At 37.7% G+C, this 22,119-nt stretch overlaps 1 protein-coding gene and 1 long non-coding RNA gene across 2 annotated transcripts in view; one reads left to right on the forward strand and one right to left on the reverse strand.

Moving 5' to 3' along the window:
- Positions 1-22,119, reverse strand: part of LOC139943843 (uncharacterized) — a 140,873-nt gene that overhangs the window by 35,786 nt on the left and 82,968 nt on the right. The window contains exon 6 of the long non-coding RNA XR_011786896.1: positions 21,994-22,068. This is a non-coding gene — a long non-coding RNA (uncharacterized lncRNA). The remainder of the gene's footprint in view (positions 1-21,993; positions 22,069-22,119) is intronic.
- Positions 1-22,119, forward strand: part of LOC139943842 (speract receptor-like) — a 118,182-nt gene that overhangs the window by 12,299 nt on the left and 83,764 nt on the right. The gene's annotated exons all lie outside the window — the stretch shown is intronic.

The following is a 22,119-nucleotide window of genomic DNA, read 5'->3' on the forward strand; positions in this document are numbered from 1 at the left end:
TTTGAATTTGTACACGTTCGTATCAAGTTTATTTCGAGTATGGCAATCGAAATAGCAGCAACATTATGGAGAGGGTCTTCAATTGTTATCTTCTCGACTTTATTTAAGAAATATGTTTGTGGTAAAGAAAAGTATACGTGTGGTAATCACTCTTAAACTTAATGGCAACAATAACTTTGGTTAATAGCATAAACAGCAGCTTTTTACGAAGAATTTTGAGAAACAAATACTTCGTTAGTAATATGGTTATGTAAACAGATTTTTAGTTTTCATGCCCCAAAGAATCTGAGAAGCGTTTCTGCAGTAATGCTTCTCATAATGTGTATTCGTGTGAGGACTATTTTTTCCTACGTGGACTTGCTCCAGATTTTCGGCGATATTTTGACATATTTTTGTCGCAAGTTTTTAAATTTTGTATTTTAATAGTGTAACACAGCATTTATTTATGCTTTTAAATGATTAAGACAATCAAACGGTTCCCCAAAACAAAGAAATTGTTTTGCCTTAAACCAAACTCAGCCAAATATTCCAACTGCGACATTTTTCCTGCAAGGTATTCAAAGCTACTTTATTGTCAAACAAATTTTATTGACGCTCTGAAAGGCCCCCCACTCCGAAGCTATAGCCAGTTATGATCACTTTGCATAATGCATGTTTGGATAACCTCATGGTGCTTTTAACACTTGTTTCTTCTTCTTTGATGTGTACTTCGGTTGAATTAACAGTATACTTTCCCCCTTTGATTATCGATTTAGGCGGGAATTGGTCGCCGAGTCGATACGTTCTGCTCCGGCAATCGAGCGGACGGGTTGACTGCACGGTCACATAAGGAAATATATAGCTATATAAAAACCTTGAGACATATACGAGTAACCATTATGAGACTTTGATGAAGCCTAGGTCAGCCTAATTTTCTATATATACGAATAGTCAGGCAGAGTCGGTGACTACCAAACAGCCACTGCCATTACATCATAGTCGATGATCAATTTGCAACAATAAAAAATACTGTGGAAAAAAACAGAGATACCGTAGCATTATCATACGATAGTGATAAAGGTTTAAAGCTGAAACAAAAAATATGTATGTATCTCCTCACCTATCAGGAAATATGAACATCAATCATGACCTTTTATCGAGAAGCACAAACGGCATCGCGACGAGACGTCCGTGATAACGATAAGTGCTCTCTGACAGGCTGCGGTCCATGATTGAAAGAACTGCTTTCATGGAAATCAATCGGCTAGTTTGTTAATGACTTGAGAGAAAGGCTACAACGAGGTCAAATACACAAAATGACCCCAGTTGGCTGGCGCACTTAAATGCATGCAGAGGACGCCCCATCTTTTTCTCTTTTCCAGACAGTATTTCTTATTCCCTTCGTAGACAAAAATGTAACAGAGAGACTCAAGCGGTACCTTTGTGTGACTATATTTCTTACCAGTGACACATTTTAATGTTTTTTAATCTAATATAAATTTTGGCCCTGGAAGGGAGTGTGTTAAAAGCACCGTTGGGATCATTCTGAGCGATTCCTCTATAAACACATATCACTATGGAGGTAAACGCACTAACTAGATTATACTAACTTATCAAGCACAGGAGCTAACCCGAGGTGTCATTATGTTGAATGACACTCGCCAAACGATTTCCTGTTTTTATCAACCCAAATGGAAACATTGCAGCTGGATCATATATCTGATGCCAATGGTTTTGAAGAAATCAGCACACAACAAGGAAGTGCATTTCAGATCACTATGTAATGTGACTTCGCATGTGTTTCTTGTCGTGTTAAATTCACACTATCCAGTATAAAGTAATATTGTAAACCAAGAACTGTAAATTTGTAATCAGAGATTCATTTATAGTTATACCTTGCAAGTATTCATTAAATTTCAGATCATAATTTTTTCTTTTTATATGTCCTTTTTTCTTTCTCGTTAAATTCATACTATTTATAAGCAATGATGTACCAAGAACTGAAACTTCAAAACCACATATTGATTGATTGATTTATAGCTCACATGTAACCATTAAATGAGTCTTCTTGCCCGCAGAAATAGACAAATAGTCGTCGGCGATGGAAAGGGTATTATTAAATTGTCCAGATTTTTTCTTCCACACAATTTTTGAAACTCCGACTACAGTAGTTCACGACCCGCGCGTTGTCGAACGAGAAATATAACGCAGAAATTATATGGGCCTGAGGAAAATGAAGGAGTCAACACTATCGTTGATACTGTAGTTCTATCCAGTCTACTGTTGCTACCCCCTAAAGGGAAAAGTTCGATTGGGTGTATATTGCATAACGGCAAATTTGTAACCCAGACGGCCGTGTATGATACCGAGCTGCTGGTAACTCAATATCTTTATGGCATTTTCATGAAATTATAAAAAGGTGGTCAAAGTGTGTGTGTGTGCGCGGAGGCAAGCTCTCTGACAGTGTCGAGTTTGTAGGGACTTTACGTGCAGTCCTAGCATTTGTCATTCACTTAATTTCTTAAGCCTGTGTGAAATTGAGTAAGGATATTTAAAAGGGTTTCAGAACAGGTTGTACGAATAGGTGTTTCAGTGAAGTTAAACTATCGCGAGAACCGAGCTTAGTCGATGTGTTACTGTTAGAAAAATACATCAGTGCCTGCCATCAATGAGTAAGTAGGCCGATAGGCCTACAGTTTCAAGCCACTAAAACATGTTATAATTCTAAAGATAAGTCACCAAGAGAAGGTTACTGTGACCATTCCAGCCCTTCGAGCTTACGATCCCGAAAAAAAAGCGGCATTACAAAATTGTTAGATTTGAGAGGAAATCAACGAAAAGGGATAAGCATGTAAAGCAGTAAAAACGCAATCTATATGCAACACTCTGGCCCGAGGTGGCAATCCACTAATACTGGAATTCACCCATAAAATAAAGACATTGGAAAATACACCACTTGGCAAAACATAATGGCATCGAATATAAATATTACAGATAGGTTAGCCGTCGCCCCAAAACTGATGTTTCATCTCTGCTTTCAGTTGCGAAAAAAATAAATTACAAATTCATAAAGGTTACTTCCATGCAAAAAAAATGTCTGGGGCATGGCATGATATGGTTGACTTTCACATGGTGAAAATGAGGTAGCACAACGAATAACAGTATGTTGTTTTACACAATAAACCTAAAGGACATTTTTTCTTTTATTTTCTAACCATCATTGTTCGCATCCTTGATTTTCAACAATGACGGCTAAAATTAATAATACCTTTTTTGTAACCTGAATTTTCCATAACAATGGGTTCGTGTCTCACCCAAACAAGAGCTTCCGTAAACAACATATCGCTCAGGTTCCATGCAAAGCAACATGTTCTATGGCATTATATATATTGTTTACCACTGACGCTTTAAACTTTCTACCATGCAGAGTGCTCTGAAGTGTATAATTTAGGTGTTCGGGCGTAATCTGAATTACACTTCATTATTAATTTCATAAATTACATATAAATGAAATGTACTCATTGCTTTTACGCAATTAATATAAGATAGAATATCGAGCCGACTGGGGCAAAGCAATGTGTAATACTTTCATTATAGATTCTATATCGTCTCACATTAAAGGCAATGTACACTATTGGTAATTAATCAAAATAATTGTTAGCATAAAAACTTACTTGGTAACGAGAAATGGAGAGGTTTTGATGGACCAATGGAAAGTACTTTCTAACTAAAAGAAGCCTTGTATTCGAAACCTCAGCTGAGGTCTCGAGTACAAGGCATCTGAAAGCACACAACTTGTGCAACATGGGTGCTTTTTAACAAGGGTGTATTCTCTCGCAACTTCGACGATCAATTGGGTTACATTTTTCATATGTTTGTTATTTATGCATTTTGTTGAGACACACCAAGTGATGATGAGAAGCCATTTTTGGACGTAACAGGAAGCTTTTTTACATCTCACTGTGAGTCCGTTTTATACCCAAAGGGCCATGTACAATAAAGTGTAATCCAGATACATTTTGCATTCGCTATGAAAATCCATCCATTATCTTAAAGGCAAAGATACTTTATATATTTTGGTCACTGTCTAAAAATGCATTTTCTGTTTAGACAAATTTACTGCGTGTGAATGTGAGTGTGTATTTATACAAGAAAGTGTGCGAGTGGGCACACATTCGGAGCTGTAAACATAGCTGCCAAAAATGGACTCGCTTGGCGAGTTGTGTTTGCTTTGACTAGCTTAGACTATTGGGAGTTTTGTAATGTCACGGGTTAGCATCGACCACAAATGTTTCTTGATCTTGACCTTTATATACTCTGCACAGTCATACGAAAAATAACCCGAGACGACTCAGGCTATTAATCATTGTTTTGACATCAAGTATAACTCTAACTTAAGGTTTGATTTACTTGAAGATCCACTATCTACATTATCATCCAATATTGCAATTATCCAACATTGCAAACAACCAACATTAAAATATCCAATATTGCAAATATACAATATAACAAATATCCAATATTGAAAATATTACGGAATTGTTTGGTATAAAATGACTCATCATCGAATATTGCAAAATAGTACAACTGCAAATATTACGTAAAATATAGTTTTAGTATCGCCAATTGTATCTCCCCTTCGTATATGAAAAACCGAGGAAATTTATTACTGAAGTTGTTGTTAGGGTAGCTCAATTAATTAATATTAATTAATGTCTTAATAAATATATTTTTATATTAATACAATTTTAAAATTATAATGTGTATGCAGTTGCTGAGTACCTCTGAAAAACAGTGTTTCAATGAGAGGTTTCCCCAGGGTAAATAATAAGTTAATAAAAAGTCTATACCCTGACTGTTGTTTAAGTTTAAATCGTATCAGACAACTGAACAAACTTTAATACCACCAACTGACTGATCATTTTAACAGACGTCAACAATCTGGTATAGTCGTTAACATGGGACTTGGCATTGAACATAAGGATGTTCTGAAAGCTTAACACATAATCTAGCTGTGACAATCAGGAATCGAAGACTTGTTGACTGGGGCAACTTTCCAGCATTTTTCTCCGATAGCCATGGTCGGGGATTTTTACTCGTGATTTCTATACCACTGCTTAAAGGCACTGTAGACATTTGATAATCGTTAAACATCAGTATTTTCATTTGGTGTATCTCAACAAATGCATAAAACAACAAACCTGTGAAAATGTGGGCTCAGTTGGTCGTCGAAGTTGCGAGACAGTATATTGAAAGAGAACACCCTTGTCGCATATTTGTCGAGAAGTTTATAGGTGAAAAAGGAGCCGTTGCTCACAATCTTTACTACTACGAACAGCTCTCCACTGCTCGTTACGAAGTGAGGTTTTTATGTAAAACAATTAACTTGAGTAATTATCAGTGCCTTTAAGCTGGCTAAGTCGTCGGTTGTACTCTAGTCAGTTTTGAAACCTGTTTACTTTTGATATGAGACTTTCTACATGACGGCAGAAGGTGCCTGCGATGGCACCGCTGCCACCAACCATGGTTTCACTATGGCCCTTATAATTCCACTACATTCCATATGTCTACTACATTTTTGACCGTCATCATTGTATATCATAATTTACTCCACTCTAGTCGATCACTTACGATGCAGGCAGAAATTATTTGACCCCATTTTGCTCTAATGAGAACCTGTAGCAATACTCATCATTGCAAATTAAGGTAAATGGAACTTGGCATAAAAGGGTGTGCATCATATAAACAGTCTGTTGTTTTCACGCAGAACCAGCTTTCCTCAGTTGTTGTTTCTTCTTGGCATATCCTGACAAAGCACGTACAAGGAAACTCATGTCATGCCTGTTTTGAAAAGGCACGTGACGTTGGCAGGGCGAGTCTTGTATGTATTCTAACTTTGGAATTCATTAAAAGTCAACATTCGAAACAGGAAACGATAATTTTCATGCTGCCAAAGTAGATCATGCCTGTTCATGTTCAGCGACAATGTGGTGAGAGGATAGTGTTCAGGAAATTAAAATGTCACATTGTTTTTATATATAGACGTGTAGACTTGTAGACAAGTCGCGAGGAGGTCTCGCGAGAGACAAATTAAGTCTCGCGATAATAGTTCCGAGAAAGCCGTTTCATATTACCATATATTTAACAACTTGTCCACAAGTCTATCCAATTCCAAAAGGGAAACAACACAAGTGGACGATACCATTAGCACAATCAATTACATCATGGCCTTGGTCCTATATATACATGTATAATGTATGTATATGAGGATCAACAAACCACGGACAGGCCAACTGAAATACAAGGTTTGTGATCGAACAATACCCATAGGTTGCAGGTATTCAGCCACCATGTTCAAAACTAACCTTTATAAATTGGATCGCCTCAAAACGGTTGTAAGTGTAGGTGGCTGATTTTATATGTATTTGGTCTAACGGATAGGCCTATTTATGGTATAATGTTCTTCATACTTAACAAATGCATGATGGTTTGTCTGTGGACAATTAAAACAAACGAGCATATGAATGCCGAATAGGGCCTATTGTTTAATATTCTCTCATTTACAATAGGGCCTATTGTTTAATATTCTCTCATTTACAATAGGGCCTATTGTTTAATATTCTCTCATTTACAATAGGGCCTATTGTTTAATATTCTCTCATTTACAATAGGGCCTATTGTTTAATATTCTCTCATTTACATGTACCATACTTTTGTCAGATAACCGAAACATCTTCTGCACATGCTACAACAGAACGCACAGTGAGCGAGGGTATTAGAATTATGTCCTGGTAAAAAATATAGGTGCCTTTAAAAGTCAGTGATCGCGAAACACTTGCAAAGTCTATATAGGGGGCACTTTAATGTCAGAAAATGCCTTAGCCATCCTGTCGAGGGAGGGAGGTGGGCACATATCCAAACCAAGGGAGAAGTGTGATTAATCACCAGCAATGGGGAAATTCTTCCGATTCCATTTTCTCCCCTTTAAAATAATGCATCCAGTGCCCATGACGACTTGATCGATCAAACGTTTCATAGCGTTCTATTAATGGTGTCGTTGTGGCACAAGTCGCCATCCACGCGTAAGGCGAAGACACCATCTCAGACCCCGAGTCACACCTTCCCCCCTCCAGCCTCCAACCCATTCAATCTGTTAATTTGTCTGGAAGTGCCTGCTACTCATTAAAGGCACTGGACACGTTTTTGATAATTTAAAACTGTAGCTAAGCAAAAGTATACAAACAAATGGTTACCAGCTAAAATACATAGCATTGTGACTTGAATTTGTTAAACAATTTGAGCAATTTGTTAAGCAATTATTTATTCTGCTTAAGAAGCTCCATGTTTAATAATCGGCCCAAGTATTCTCACTTGGTGTATCCCAACATATGCAAGAGAACAATGAAAGACAAAAAAACTTGTGCATTTGTGTGTGTGCTTTCAGATGCACAATACAATGCTTCAGCTGAGGTATTTAACAAATTGTTTGAGTGAGAAACTACCTCTTTTAAAAACAAACTATTTTACTTCAAAGGGTGTCGTTTCAACAGCTCCCCATTTCTCGTTACCAAGCAAGTTTTTGTTTTAACAATGTTTTAAGTAATTGCCAATTGTCCAGTGCCTTTAACATACAGTAGTTAGTACTTCCTCTCTCACTGTCCATTTTATAGATGTTTATGAAAATCAAGCATGATCATTAATTTTCCAGCCTTTTGGTACGTTCCATCGATACTGCCTCTACGTGAGTTAGTTAATTTTAGAACATTCATCAGTTGTGGTCGTCCTTTTGGCACTTTGTCACGTCCGCACGTTTCACGAAACAGTTATCTTCCCACACATTACTTCGCTCATGCGTAACAAGAGCAATTGCTCTCATCTTTGGAGATGAAACAAATGAAAACAATAAATATGTTAATAAATAACGAGTTATAATGCAACCCTTACCAATCACATTGACTAAACAGCTATTTAAAATGCAGGTTTTTTTTTGACAGGCAGCTCATGTAGCTGCTAGTATACACAAAGGGAACAATGCCGTTACTAAATTGAAATAGGAAACAATAGGCGAAGAAAAATATAACAACGATTTCACGTTGAACATGGGCTTTCAATATACAAACTGCCATCCTAAGAAGGGCAACAAATACACACTTCTCGCAGCGTTCAAAACGCACCACTTAAGGCCAAAGAAAAGTCAGGATAGACCCATACAAGAAATGTGCATATGGAAATAATCTGCGAATTTAATTGTCATAATACGAGTTATTTACAAATTAATGGGATTAAAGGTGTCATCCACAAGCCTTCACGGACTATCCTGGGTTTATCTTTATTACATTCGTCCGAGCTCGGTGATAAGTATTAATGAAATCACAGAATTAGGTCAATTGGTTTTAAAAGTGAATACAAAACTGTCCGTATAGTTGCCCACATACAAAATGCTTCTGGGACATCAACATGGCCATTGTCGACCACAAACGGAAACCCGCATTTGGGCCCAGTTTTATATAGCTTCATTACGGTCGGATTTGTGCTTATCTGTGCGATTTCAATTTCAAAGCACTGCTAACCGTAAGCACGCGGAAAGGAATTGTAACATTCCGGTGCTTGCTGCACAAACATGAATGACGTCACAATGCAACTCCATGGACGGTGAACGTGAAATATGGCCGCCTAATTTTCTTGATAACCTGTGAAATACGCTCACACCTTAATAGCAAACTTTGCTGCTACAGTAATCAAGAAAATTCGCTTACCGTGACACAGACCTATAAAATAGGACCATGGCGATGCCGCACATTTATCTCATTAACAATTTGCTCGCATAATTAAATCGGGGAGGCAGACAAGTTGACTGACGTGTGAATCTGTGACCACAGACTCCTGCTGATTCTCGTGTTTTTGTTCCTACTTTTTCTCTCCCTCTTGAAACTAACGACTGAATAAAATGATCAGACACGACTTATAGCATTGAAGCTGCAAAGAGAGGGTATTACCGAATCGTATCAACCGCTTGAGTGTATGGACAAGTAGCTATACACTCAAGAGCTATAAACTCAAGGTTGAGGTTTAATCTTGGTTTCACTTCCCCTATGTCTATATATTTTGTTTTGTGTCAAAGCATTCTGCTGGCTACTGTTCGCTAGTTGATTTAACCATGCACTATTGTCAAGCCATCCAGTATTATGGTTAAACCATCAAATATCCACTAAGGTAAAACCATGAACCATCAACTACGGTTTAACCATAACCATCAACTACGGTTTAACCATGTGGTTAAACCATCCGCTATGGTTAAACCATCCAACACGGTAGAACCATCGGGTTAAACCATCCATTATGGTTAAATCATAAACCATCCAATATGGTACATTCATAATATAGTTAAACCATCCACTCTGGTTAAACCATCCACTATGGTTAAACCATCTGATGAAACGATCCACTATGGTTAAACCAGCCACTATGGTTAAATCATAAACCAGCCACTATGTCAAAACCATCTGGTTAAACGATCCACTATGCTTAAACCAGCCACTATAGTTACCATAAACCATCAACTATATGGTTAATCCATTAACCATCTACTAAGGTTAAACCATAAACCATCCACTATGGCTTAACCATCCTACAATCATGGCTTAACCAGAATACGGTTAACCGTATGGCTAAAACAATGCTGGGCCATACACTAAGTTAAAGCGTGGAGCAGACCATAGAGTTACTAACGGTATTTAGGTTAATGATTGAAGTTTCCTTCGCAGTGTGATTATCACGACTCTCAAGCAGACACTTGAACCATTGGTTAAATATAAAGATGTATGGCATCGACGGTACAGTTTACAGATCTGTGAAAAACCCCCATAATAACGCAATATACCATTGTATGGCTTCCCGAAATCACACATCATCTCTTATCATGTCATAATGAATGCAATAAACATGTCTCCTCATAACTCCAAAGTAGAAGAAACAACTTAACTATACTCTTCTGTGAGCTTATTACATGTTGTGTCAATATAGTTCACCGATTTGATCAGTTACACCATGGAGCTATGCAGCCAAGTTACCAACAATGACACCAAGGTCATCCGATTCAAATTGTTACCAAGTCTTTTGTCGCAGTAGGGAATACACAAATATATAAATTTAGAAAGGGCCAGTGAGTAACCTTTGAAGGTTATTTCCTGGTGTGCAGTAGGCTGTAGTATTATGTTTTAATTCAGGTTTTTTTTTCTGATAAACTTATTATTATGTGTCCGTAAACTGGCCTATAGGCTACAGAAGAGTTGGATAGGTATATATGTTCTGACGTCCTACGCCCCCGCCATTTTGTTTCAGTTTCGCTAGGGACATTCAAATATTTAATAACTTGAGTTTTTCAAAACAGGAACTGATAGTTGGTAACTGCTTAGTCTCGGTTGCGTAGAGTTGATTTCGAATGGGGTAATAAACGAAATGACCGTACAATGAACGTTTATCGTGAAATATTATCTCCGTTTGCATTTTGTAATTACTCAAAATAAATATTAGCACAAAACCTTACTTGGTAACGAGTCGGGGAGAGCTGTTGATAGTACATAAACATTGTGAACAAACGGCTGCATCTGAAGTATTGTAGTTTTTAAGAAAAGGTAAATTTCCATGAATTCGACTTCGAGACCTCCGAATTAGATTTTGAGGTCTCGAAATCAAGCATCTGCCTGAAAGCACAAAACTTTGCGTGACAAGGGTGGTTCTTTTCCATTATTATCTCGCAACTTTGACGACCAAATGAGCTCACAATTTCACAGGTTTGTTATTTTATGCATAGGCCTATGTTGAGATACACCTAGTGAGAAGACTAGTCTGTGACAATGTTACCAACAGTTTCCAGTGTCTTTAAAGTCAAAGTCTTTGAACCGTTTGATTGTTTTAATCCTAAATAAATGTTGATTGTATGCAACAAACTAACACGTAAACATATCTTCCCTATTACAGTGGTATCCCTTTAAAGGCAATGTATACCTTTGGTTTTTTAATCGTTCGATTGTTTTAATCCTAGATAAATATATCATCAAAACTGAACCATTAACATTTCTTTTCAAAATGTTGTGGCTTTACTGAGATATCGCCGAAAATCCAGAGCGAATATACGCCACGCAGAAGAAAAGCAAAAAACAATCTGAGAAATGTTACCGACAGTACCACTTCTCAGATACAAATTTGGGGCAAGCAACTGGCTATAAAAAATGAAAACCGCAATCGCTAAATAAAGCATGTATCTGTATCCGAAATGTAATAATCATGTTCTATGAACAACCTCGGTTGCTACTTATGACTATGATTGATTTCTTATTAAGGTGGGTGTCAAAAGGGAATACACATGTTCAGGTTTTCGTGCGGTCTCCCTCGCTTTGCATGTTGCCACATTTCATTGTCATTTTGATCAAGAAAAATGGGTTTTGATACACTACGTATACGAACAAATGTCCAGTATGCAATTAACATGATTTACACCGACAGCGTGATAATGAGGGAAACCAATTTCACCTTTTGAAGCTTTCAGACATCAAGCGTCAGCGCACTTGATTAACGAATATACGGGTAGCAATTAACATTATTTCATCGAGAAGTTCAACCATTGTTTAAACGAATGACTCCACTCGCTCTTCAGAGGTGTCATCCCCTTGCCTCTAAAGTGCTTCAAGTTAATTGAAAACAATTTCGAAGATAAATCATGGTTTATTAAGCGGTGCATCATTCTGAAGTCACACCGTATAGTGACCAGTGCCCGCGGGTCACTAGCTAAGGATTTACAAACCTTTGACGAGATTTGATTTCAATCCTACCGCACGTGCTCAGAATTGGCCTGCCTGGATTTTCCAGGGGTGTCCGTCGTGATTATAGGCGGTACCGTGGCCCGGACGAGGCGGTGACTCACGGATTGAGATGCTACGCTCCCGTGCGTCGCCCACCAGTTAACTGACAAATTAAATGTATGTCAAATCAAACCAGTGATGCTTGAAGGATAATGATGTGCAAGACCATGAGTGTGGGCTCCGATCTTTTCTCATTTCTTAATCCAGACAGTGAACCAATAATTAGCCCACGAGACGGTATATTAAATGTATGCATCTGGAAATTGCAATCGTTAATTTGATCAGTGTTGTAATGTACTACTTTCTTGCTTTTTTTCCTCTTACTTTAGTGTTCCCATAGAATTTTACCCCTAAACAACATTTAAAGTGATTATTTTTCAAAATGTTCTTTTTTTGCTGTTGATATTTGTATGTTAGGGCATGCTATTTTGTCATTGGGAAATGGTAGGAAATTTGTATTTAGTGTGGCCTACAATGTACATGACAACTTCAATAGACTGTTCATGTCATTAAAGATGCTATGTCAGATTTTTTACCGATTTGACCCCAAAATTTTGATTTAAAATTCAATAGGTATTTTGATGGGGGTCGAGAAAGTAACAAGCTTTCATTTGAGCCATTGCTCGAGAAGGTCCGCCAATTATTAGTCGCAGTGAAATAAAGTGCTCAAAATTAGTTTTTGTCGGGATCCCGACAATATATTACGTGACCAATTCTTATATGTTTTATAAGAAACGTTTTAAATTTTTGTCATGGTTCCTGGCCATTAAAAGTAAAAATTTTTTTTTTTTTCGTTAGAGCGGGTGATACTTTTTGAAACACCATTCACTCAATTTTTGTATATTTTTTTATGTTTGGGGCCGAAAATCTGACCGTGGCATCTTTAAATTACCTTTCTTTTTCTTTTTTGTTGGGGGGGGGGGACACTGTATTTTGGATGAAGAACGGGATTCAACAAGCATTGTTTCTATACGTATTGCTAAAGGGGCAAAGGTATAGTCTTGGTTCCAAGACCTTCGTATGACCATGGCCGGACTAATTCACAGCCATGGGCAGCGCGCCTTAAGTATCGCCCGCTTGAGATAATGACGTCTTGGACCAAAACTATAGAAAAGGGGGTTCCCGAAGCCTAACTCAGTTTCAATTTCCGAGCGAAGGAACACGAGGTTTTACTGTGATTGGTACCGATCGGCCTTACTGGAACACCTGCTTAATTTACATCGACCCCAAGCCAGGTAAGTTCACAGGTGTGAACATGTGATTGCCTGTGAACGCTTGTGGAGGTCGCCAAGGCCAATGTTCCAGGGTAAAGCTATTTTTCACGCTGTGTTGTAGGGAAACTGGCTTCACATGTTTTTCGCCTGTATTTTCGGTGCTTTGTTGGCATGTACACATTTGGTTGTTATCCAATGCTTTGTAGAATACACGCTTGGATGTGTCTGGGGATGGAGGTTCCGTGTTTGTACACCATAAACAAAATTGTAAGAATAGTTTATTTATAGCCCTTTTTCAGAAAAGGTATCTTTTTTCGTAATGTGGCTTCGACAACGTTGAAGAACTATTGAGGGGTGCATGTTTTCACGTTACTCATGTTACTGCACTTAAAATTACTTAGTGTAAGTAATTAGCGAGCCTTTATCCAGAGTAATAGTGCGGTTGCTTGGCTACATTTTTTTTTTTTTTTTTTTTTTTTTGGGGGGGGGGCTATGTTGTTAAACATTTGTAAATTTAAGTTAGTAAACTTGGATATACAGACGTATTGATAAACATTTTACAACAATAACAGTACCCATTTGTTTTATCTCATAATTTTGCTAATTTCCGTTTTCATTGTTTGAAGTACTGTTTAATTGTATGCTTCTCTTACCTCTTTTTCTTACTAGTTCGGCTGAAACAATGGCTTGCTCAGCCTACATAGCCAAATATTCCAATACAAGAAAACACGGCCTAATGTTCTGGTTACCAAGATGGTGTTTCAAATAACCCAAACCTTATTTTATAATCTCTCCTTATTCTTTTCCTTCTACCCCCACCCCCTAACCCCCCCCCCCCCCCGACTTAGAACGTAGCCTTCACCACCAAGCTTGTTTTTCACCCTTCAAAAATATGGCAGATGTTAAACTCGACGGCTTTAATTTGCTTCGTATCGATATGAGAATTGTGAAACACGCATACCCTAGACACCATGCAGTCATGACAAGGATAGCCATAATACGCAGTAGCTGTTAGGTCATGTACTTGCTCTCAATAAAGTCAAACTTGAACTACTTCAAACTAACTTTCGATGCTTTTTAAAGGCACTAGACACCTTTGGTATCTGGCAAATTCTAACTTAGTATATCCCAGCATATGCCTAAAATAACAAACCTGTGAATAATTTGACTAAACTGGTCATTGAAGTTGCAAGAGAATAGAACAAGAAAAACACCCTGCTGGCACAAAGTGTGTGTGCTTATTACAGGTGACTAAAAAGGCTTCATGCAGGCCCGAAGGCTTTTAAAATTAACAAGCTACGTTATATTTTTATTCTACTTCCATGTTCACAGGAAATAGTTTCTCACAGTGTTTTATACTACAATACTATCAACATCTCTCATTTGCTTGATGTCAAAGTAATATGCCGACATTTATTTTGAGTAATTACCAACAGGGTAGGCCTACAGTGTCTTTAAAACCAGCCGTGATCAAGGTCTACATGGCATAACGCCAGTGCTGTACACTTCCCTCAGTAATGATAGAACACCACACAATGATCCCGAGGATACGTCTGGACTTCCTGTATACTGGATGTCGAGTCCAGGATTTACCCAGTTGTATCTTTAGGCGTACTTGTACACAAGTCTAGTGTTTACAATACATGAGCTCTATAAGTACCACAAAGTCTGCTCTCAACGTCAATGCCCTTGAAAGAAACACCCACGTTGGAAAACTCAAACAAAAAATACTTGCTCCAACCCGGGACCCGGGACCTCCACCCGGGGACCGACAACCCCGCCAGACAAGTCAAAGTTGTTAGCTCACGGTCGGGACACCCTGCAACTTTCAGAACACAAGAGAAAACCCCAAGAGAAGAGGTTAACCCCGACCCGCTTGAAAACCTCTCATAGTGCAAACATGTCAGCCACTGTTGAACTTTTTTTCTAAACAATTTGTGTGTCCTTCTGCTCTCGTTGTTGATACTGGAAGTTCGCAAAGTGTTTGACGGCAGGACATGTCTGCAAGGTCTTTCTAGTACTACACGTGGTACATGTATAAAGTAACAAAACACTGTCAGAGTGGCCAGTCTTACCTTAGTGCAATTCCATCCGCCATGTTTTGTAAGCGGATATGATTGCTCCTGGCGTAAAAACAAACATCGTTTATCCACGACATGGTGATATTGCTGCGGAAATTTGCACCCAGTGGACGGAATACGCAGTTTATTTATGTACTTTTGTGGGTTTTTTTTGCTGTAAATGATACAGGCCTAAACCTTTGTTTGCTCTGTACTTTTATATCAATTTTTGATGACAGACATCAGTGTCATTTTCAGACCCGTTCCGAAACTCTGGGAGCTCTTTATCATGAAATCCGAGCTGAAGTCGAAATAATCTCTGGACTTTTTCAGAAGCCAATGTTCGGCCATTGCTTTTGACACTGACAAACTCTATGAATGTGTTTGTCCATTTGTTGTTGCTTTGTTACAAGTGTGAAAATCTCCCTTTTAAAAGCTCGTGATTACGTCCGAAAATCTCCTACGCGGGGGCAGTCAAATAAATCATAGCAAGAAAAGTTATCCAAAGAACATTATCTACGCAGCAAATAATATAGATAAACCAAAAGTATCACCAAAAGCCACAAAAAATTGTATCAATAATATTAATAATAACAAAATAAAATGACATAAAGTCAATAAATAAATAAACTAATAAAAACAAATAACAATAAAATATGATAATACAAATAAATCAATATGCAAAAAAAAAAAAAAAAAAAAAAAAAAAGTAATTTATATTGATTGTTTATTTATATTTCTTCACCTAGACCACGAGGTGTAAAATCTCAAGTATTAAAGTCGCCCTAGCCACGATTAAAGGATCTTCCGATTACAAATCAAATCACATAACTAGACGTTGCGATCAGTCTGAAATAAATACTTCCATCGTGCGATCAGTTTTCTCCCTTCTTCGACAAATTAAGGAGCTAATCCGAGGACCAGATGACAAAACGTTTTGTATACAGCCTAAGTTTAGTAGTAATCCTTCTCAATACCCATATTGATACGAACACAAGGTCTCCGTGCCTCACCATGTGGACAATTAAATTACCGTTTCCGTAAATTGGAGATGGGACACCGTGATATTTCCTTTAGAGATAATCAGGCATTAAAGGGATTGGGTAGCCTACTTTTAGTACCACACAAAACACAAACTTCCACGGATTTACATTGAACTTACACGGTTTAAATGTACTGATAGTAGAAAGCCTCCCTTAAATATAACTTGCTGAGGTGCTGTAGTTTTTGAAGAAAAAAAAAATAGTAAAACTATTTTACGGCAAAATTTTCGTCTAAGGAGACGAAAATTATTTTAGCTTGTACAACGGATTTACGCGACCCTCCAGAAAACCTTGCTCTGCGATTTTTACAATTGAAACAAAACAAAACTTGACGAGTAATGAAGCTGAAACTTCTATTATGTAAATTATATTAATCTTCATGGTCAAAAACTGGATCCGCAAACGATTTAAAAACCCTTTAGGTAGACCAATTACACAGTAAAAATGAAAGGCCGGGGTAAATTCATGAGCAGCTTTGTTGGCCGTAATTATTTTTTTAATTATTCATAGTAGGCATACCGTCCTGCAATTTAATGAAGTATTTTTTTCAACTAACGAGGGCCCCTGTGAAACTGAAATAAACCGGAATGTGCTTGTTCTTCCTTGTGTGTAAAACGAGTTGCAGTTATTTGCTCATTCAACACGCAGGTTCTAATATAAGCCTATGACGAACCCATCATCGTACGAATATTCTATCATTTTTTAATTATTTTGTGGTACTGGTGTATTGTTGATCAGCAAGAAAAATAATTATATGGATGAATTCTGGTCGGCAACAAAACGTGTCACGCTGGCGCCGGAAAAAGCAATTCTGATTAATGAAACATCCTGAAAAACAGGTGTGTGAAAATAATGTTATTAAAAAAATTGGATTTATACGGGTCTTTATTAATATAATATAATTAAAAGGTATTTAGTTAACCTCGAATGTAAAGCCTGGCATTAAGAAGCATAACAAAGTAATCCCTCAGTTATTTGAGTAGCGTTTTGAATGAATTTACGCTCTCATCGGCTCTCAAAGAACTCAACTACGCTGCATTTAAACATGTATAGTAAATTACCATAACAAATTATTATTGTAAAATATGAGAGTGGACTGGTTTCTCCCCTACTTATTCAGTTATTTCTGGTGTTACATTTCAATACTAAAATACAACAAGTTTAAAGGCAGTGGACACCTTTGACCATTGCCAAAGACCAGCACCATCACTTAGTGCATAGAGTAAGGCTTAGTGTATCTGGTCATAACACAACAAGTATGTGGACGTTTGAACTCAATTTGTCAAAGTTGAAGGGAATAACGAAAGAAAGACACAATTGTTACACACAATAATGTGCCTGCTTTCATATGCCTAAAAGGGTTTCGGACCTTAAGTGGTTTAATATTCGAGTCAGAAATTACATCTTCTCAAAAACCGTTTCTCACAATGTTTGATACTAACAGCTATCCATAGCTCGTTACCAAGTAAGTTTGTATGCTAACAATATTTTTGAGTAATTACCAATAGTGTCCAGTGCCTTTAATTGAAACAGCACAGTCTCCAATGTGTTAAGCACAATCGTGCCTCACCTCGTTTGTCAATTATTGGTACAGCTGCTGAACCAAATACAGGTGATCAAGTTCATAACGCCTGCTTGCAACAACGTGCATCACTGGGTTCTCAGCTATCCTTTCCCTCTTCATTACGATTCGTACAAAATCGAATCAACCTTAAAGGTGTAACGCCGATTGATGCGTCTTGGATTCAAGAGTAGTGTTTATTGGGCGTGTTTTTTTTTTTTTGTTTTTTTTTAGGGGGGGGGGGGCATTACCGAAAACAGGCCTTTGTAATGCTGATTTCTGGGTGATATATTGGGCGTTTTATGGACCCCGTGCACTGGCCGCAATCTTTGATGAAACATGAAAAAAAAAACCGTTGTGTTCCCTGCGCGCAAATGCAATATATCCTCATAACAATGAAAGGACCAGACTACTGTGTCCCTCTACCCCGTTTTGGTGACATTTGTTTGAATGGAAGACAAAACATGGCTGCACCAAAACAGGACCCTTGCAAAAAAAAAAAACTTTGAGCTGTTTCTGTGTTATTTACACGTATAGGCGGTGCTTAAAGCTTTGATGATGAGAATAAGCTGGTTAACTTGCTGGTACAAACGTGTGTAATCTTTCCCTGTAAGGAGTGTTGGTTCTGCTGATCTAAGCGGCTTTCTAAAGTTGTCTACATGGTCTATATGCCCGCAAGTTTTCTATCAATATTTTCTTAACTGTATGCAGATGTTGAAATTAAGTAAACTAATAAAAAGAGGAAGGCCTAGTAACAACTTACAATAAATTGATCATAACTGTAGTTAATATAAATAATATAATATCATAATATCAAAGTCTTATATAGCGCACGTATCCACCAAACAAGGTGCTCAAGGCGCTGAGTATATATACAAACTTTCAGAAAGATAGGTTATTGCAGTGATGAATTCTGAGACCCAATTATTTAGCACCTTATAAGGGTTTACAAGGCGCTACGGCGCATTAAGCAGCCACAACCAGGAACACCGGGGCGAACCCCTTCTCTTTTCGATAAGTGCACTGGGTTCTTTTACATGCGTTACACAACACATGGGACCAACGGCTTTACGTCCCTTCCGAAGGACGAAGCAATGGTTAAGTGTCTTGCTCAAGGACACAGTGTCACAGTTGTCATGTCATGTGATAGTACAAAGTTCCCTGGTGTTTATGCATAATATTTAAATGGTCATTTGAAAAAGTAGGATTATTTTATCGAGTAAAGGGGCTGATCTATGCCTTTTCGATGGTCTATTTGGGCTATTTAATCACAACTTGTCTAATTTTTCACAAGGGCAAAAACAAAATCAAACATCAGACTAAAGTCCGACGATTTTAATTTTAAGTACTGTTTTAAAGATGTACACTCTCACAATCACCGAAAGTAAATGTCTTCTACAGATAAATACAGTGGTAAGGGACAATCTGACACATTCTCTGGATTTAGCACTTATATTGCAAAATACAAAGCATGGCTTGTCCCTACATATATGTTAATGCATCCATGTACAATCTTCAACATCTCCGAAGACTATGAACACATCTTCCATTACCGGGCTGCATTTCTCCCCCGGGGAGCACTCTATGCGTACCGCTGTGAACATGTGGATAATTACGGCCAGCCCCCGGAGCCGATGGCCCCTTTAATTCAAGTTATTTCCTCTGGACCTTGCCACGTACATCAAGTAAGACTCAAGTAAAAGACACACAGAAATGAATACAATCATGATCCTTGGCCTGGATACGTATTAAGATCGATATGGAAGACTATTCAATATGAATGCAATAATTTCTTATTGTGTAATGAAAATTACAGACCGACCTAGGCCTAACTAGTTATGCTCTGTAACCACGTTGTCTGGATGTTATGTAGCATTTGCATAAATAAAAGCAGCGTCAGAACCGTGACGTCATTTTTTCAAAAGATGTTATCTAACAAGATGCCTATAAGATAGCATGATCTTGATATAATATCCTATCATTGACACTTCATGTCGTCTGTCTCTGTTTTTTATGTAAACTATAATAGATAGTTAAACAAATAAACAAATAACAATTTGTTTTTCAGGAGTTTCTTTTTAATTGATTAGTTATTGTTGGGGTAGAACTTTGATTAACTCATTGCTCAGCTGATTTAACATAACAATTGTAGCAAATGAGACCTTAATCTTTAATGACGAATGTGTCAATCATAAAGCTGCCTTTGGTCATGATCTAATAACGATTTGCATCATTTGAGATTGTAAACTATATAAAGCGTCATCATACGTCATCAACTGGTACCCTGAAGACATTGAAATAAAAATAAAGGTTAAAGGCACCGGACATATTTGGCAGTTACAAAAATCCATCCAGTATTCTCATTCGGTGTATACCAACAAATGCATCAAATATAAAAGTCTGTGACAATTTGGACTCAATTGTTCATTGAAATTGCAAGAGAATAATGAAAGAAAAAAACACTTCCCTGCACGAATTAGTGTGCCTCCCAATGCATAAACAAGGTTTTAGGCCTGAAGTCTTTTAATAAAATGGGTGAGAAAATACCTCGTAAAAAACTACATAACCTCAGAGAGAGCTGTTTCTAACAATGTTTGTATGCTATCAACAACACACAGCTTATTGCTCGTTATCAACAGTGTTTACTCTAACAAATATTTCGAGTAATTACCAATAGTGTCCAGTGCCTTTAAGTTCGCATTACATACGGGGGCCAGACTAGTTTCTGTCTTCTGACCTCGCTTTGGGGACATCGCTTTGAATGGTCTATGGGTGATCACGTCAAAATTGATGCCATATAAAGCCCCAGGCATTGTTCATAACTTAACCTACAATCGAAACACCTCGTGAAATATTCAACTCGCCCTGTCGCTCGAGGCGAAACAAATAATTAAAAGAAATACAATAATCACATTCACAAAATATTCGCGTGAAAGCACGAGCTCACAATACGAAAAACGCCTATCTCTTTAAAATACACAATGCTTTTCTAATAACTAGCTAGATTAAATCCGTTGATCACAAAGTGGCATCAGATAGTGCAGTGCACCTCAACTATGGTTGATAACCGCTTTGAGGACAGATGTTAAAAGCATTTATTCAGAAATGGGCAAACCACCTTGCAATCGGCAATCATTCATATTGTCTACAAAATGTATACTGGTTTTTTTAAAGTAACGATTTGATGTCAAAGAAAATTACAAAATATATTAGGGTGATGTGGATTGAGGTAAACAGTTTAACTCTTATGATTCGACAGTTTCTCGTGGGCTCTTCTTTGCCCGTTGGGTCCAAGCCAAAGGTGGGATCTTTTGTTTTTGTGAGTGTACGTTCACAGAAGTGTTTGTTTGAAAGCTATAGTCTCTTATTAACGAAGATAATTTAGACGTGTTTTTGTTTTTCTCTTCTCTTTTTTTTCAAAGAAGCGATGGTTCTCTGAACGGCGTTTTATGAAAATATTTTGAAAAACAAAACATGTTTGTCGAGCCTCGATGGTGTCATCAACAGGCAATTAAGTAGGCGTAGATTAAAGTTAGTCTTGATTTCCTTGGAAACAACATCATGGAAAACAACATCATCAAGACAGAAACTTGTTTACTAATTTGGGTCTGCAAAGAATGCCGGAGTAGTTTCCTATTTTGCAAACACATTTGACATCTCAATTAAAGATGGACTTGAAACTTTGCATGATGGAGAGGTTTGCGGTAACACCATGTGAATACTTTTTTTTACCGACCCAACGTTTCGATCAGTATGCACTTATCGTCCTCAGGAGGATTATCTTCTACTGTCTTTGTTTCTTCTTTTTCACTGATTGTTTTTAAACGTCATTGACAACCACAGTCGTGTGTATAGGCATTATGTACATGTACGTAACTAGTGGCTATTGAAGATTTTTGTCTGAACAAAGTCGGACTTTTGTAGTGTAAAGCTCAGCTGGGAGGCGGTGGGGAAAAACTGGCGAATGGTTCCCCAGGTAACATCTATGGTTATTCTCGAGGCATTTACAAAACCACAGTCCACATGATACGGGCCACGGAGCCTGAAACATTGAGGGGCCCCACATGACATTGTCAGGGGCAAATTTTACGGCCGGGCGAACGTAACCATGACGTCCCTGACAAAGTTAGGAGATAAAGCAAACACACTATGCACGTAACGGTCGGACCTGTGTTGTTAAGCTTTGTTTTGACTGGTCCCTACGATCGGATGGGGGTAAAAACAGGCACATAAATAACATCGATCATGCATAAATCAAAGGTATTTTGCACTCACCGACTTTAGTCTGCACCACTTTTCAAGGTTTAATTCCTCCCCTGTTGTCCTTCGTCGAAAACGGATAGTGGAAGGCTGAAATTGAATCGAATTGAAATTATACTAAAATGTATAAACTTCGTGACC

This window comes from Asterias amurensis, chromosome 11 (genome assembly GCF_032118995.1).
Source record: "Asterias amurensis chromosome 11, ASM3211899v1".
Classification (NCBI taxonomy): domain Eukaryota; kingdom Metazoa; phylum Echinodermata; class Asteroidea; order Forcipulatida; family Asteriidae; genus Asterias; species Asterias amurensis.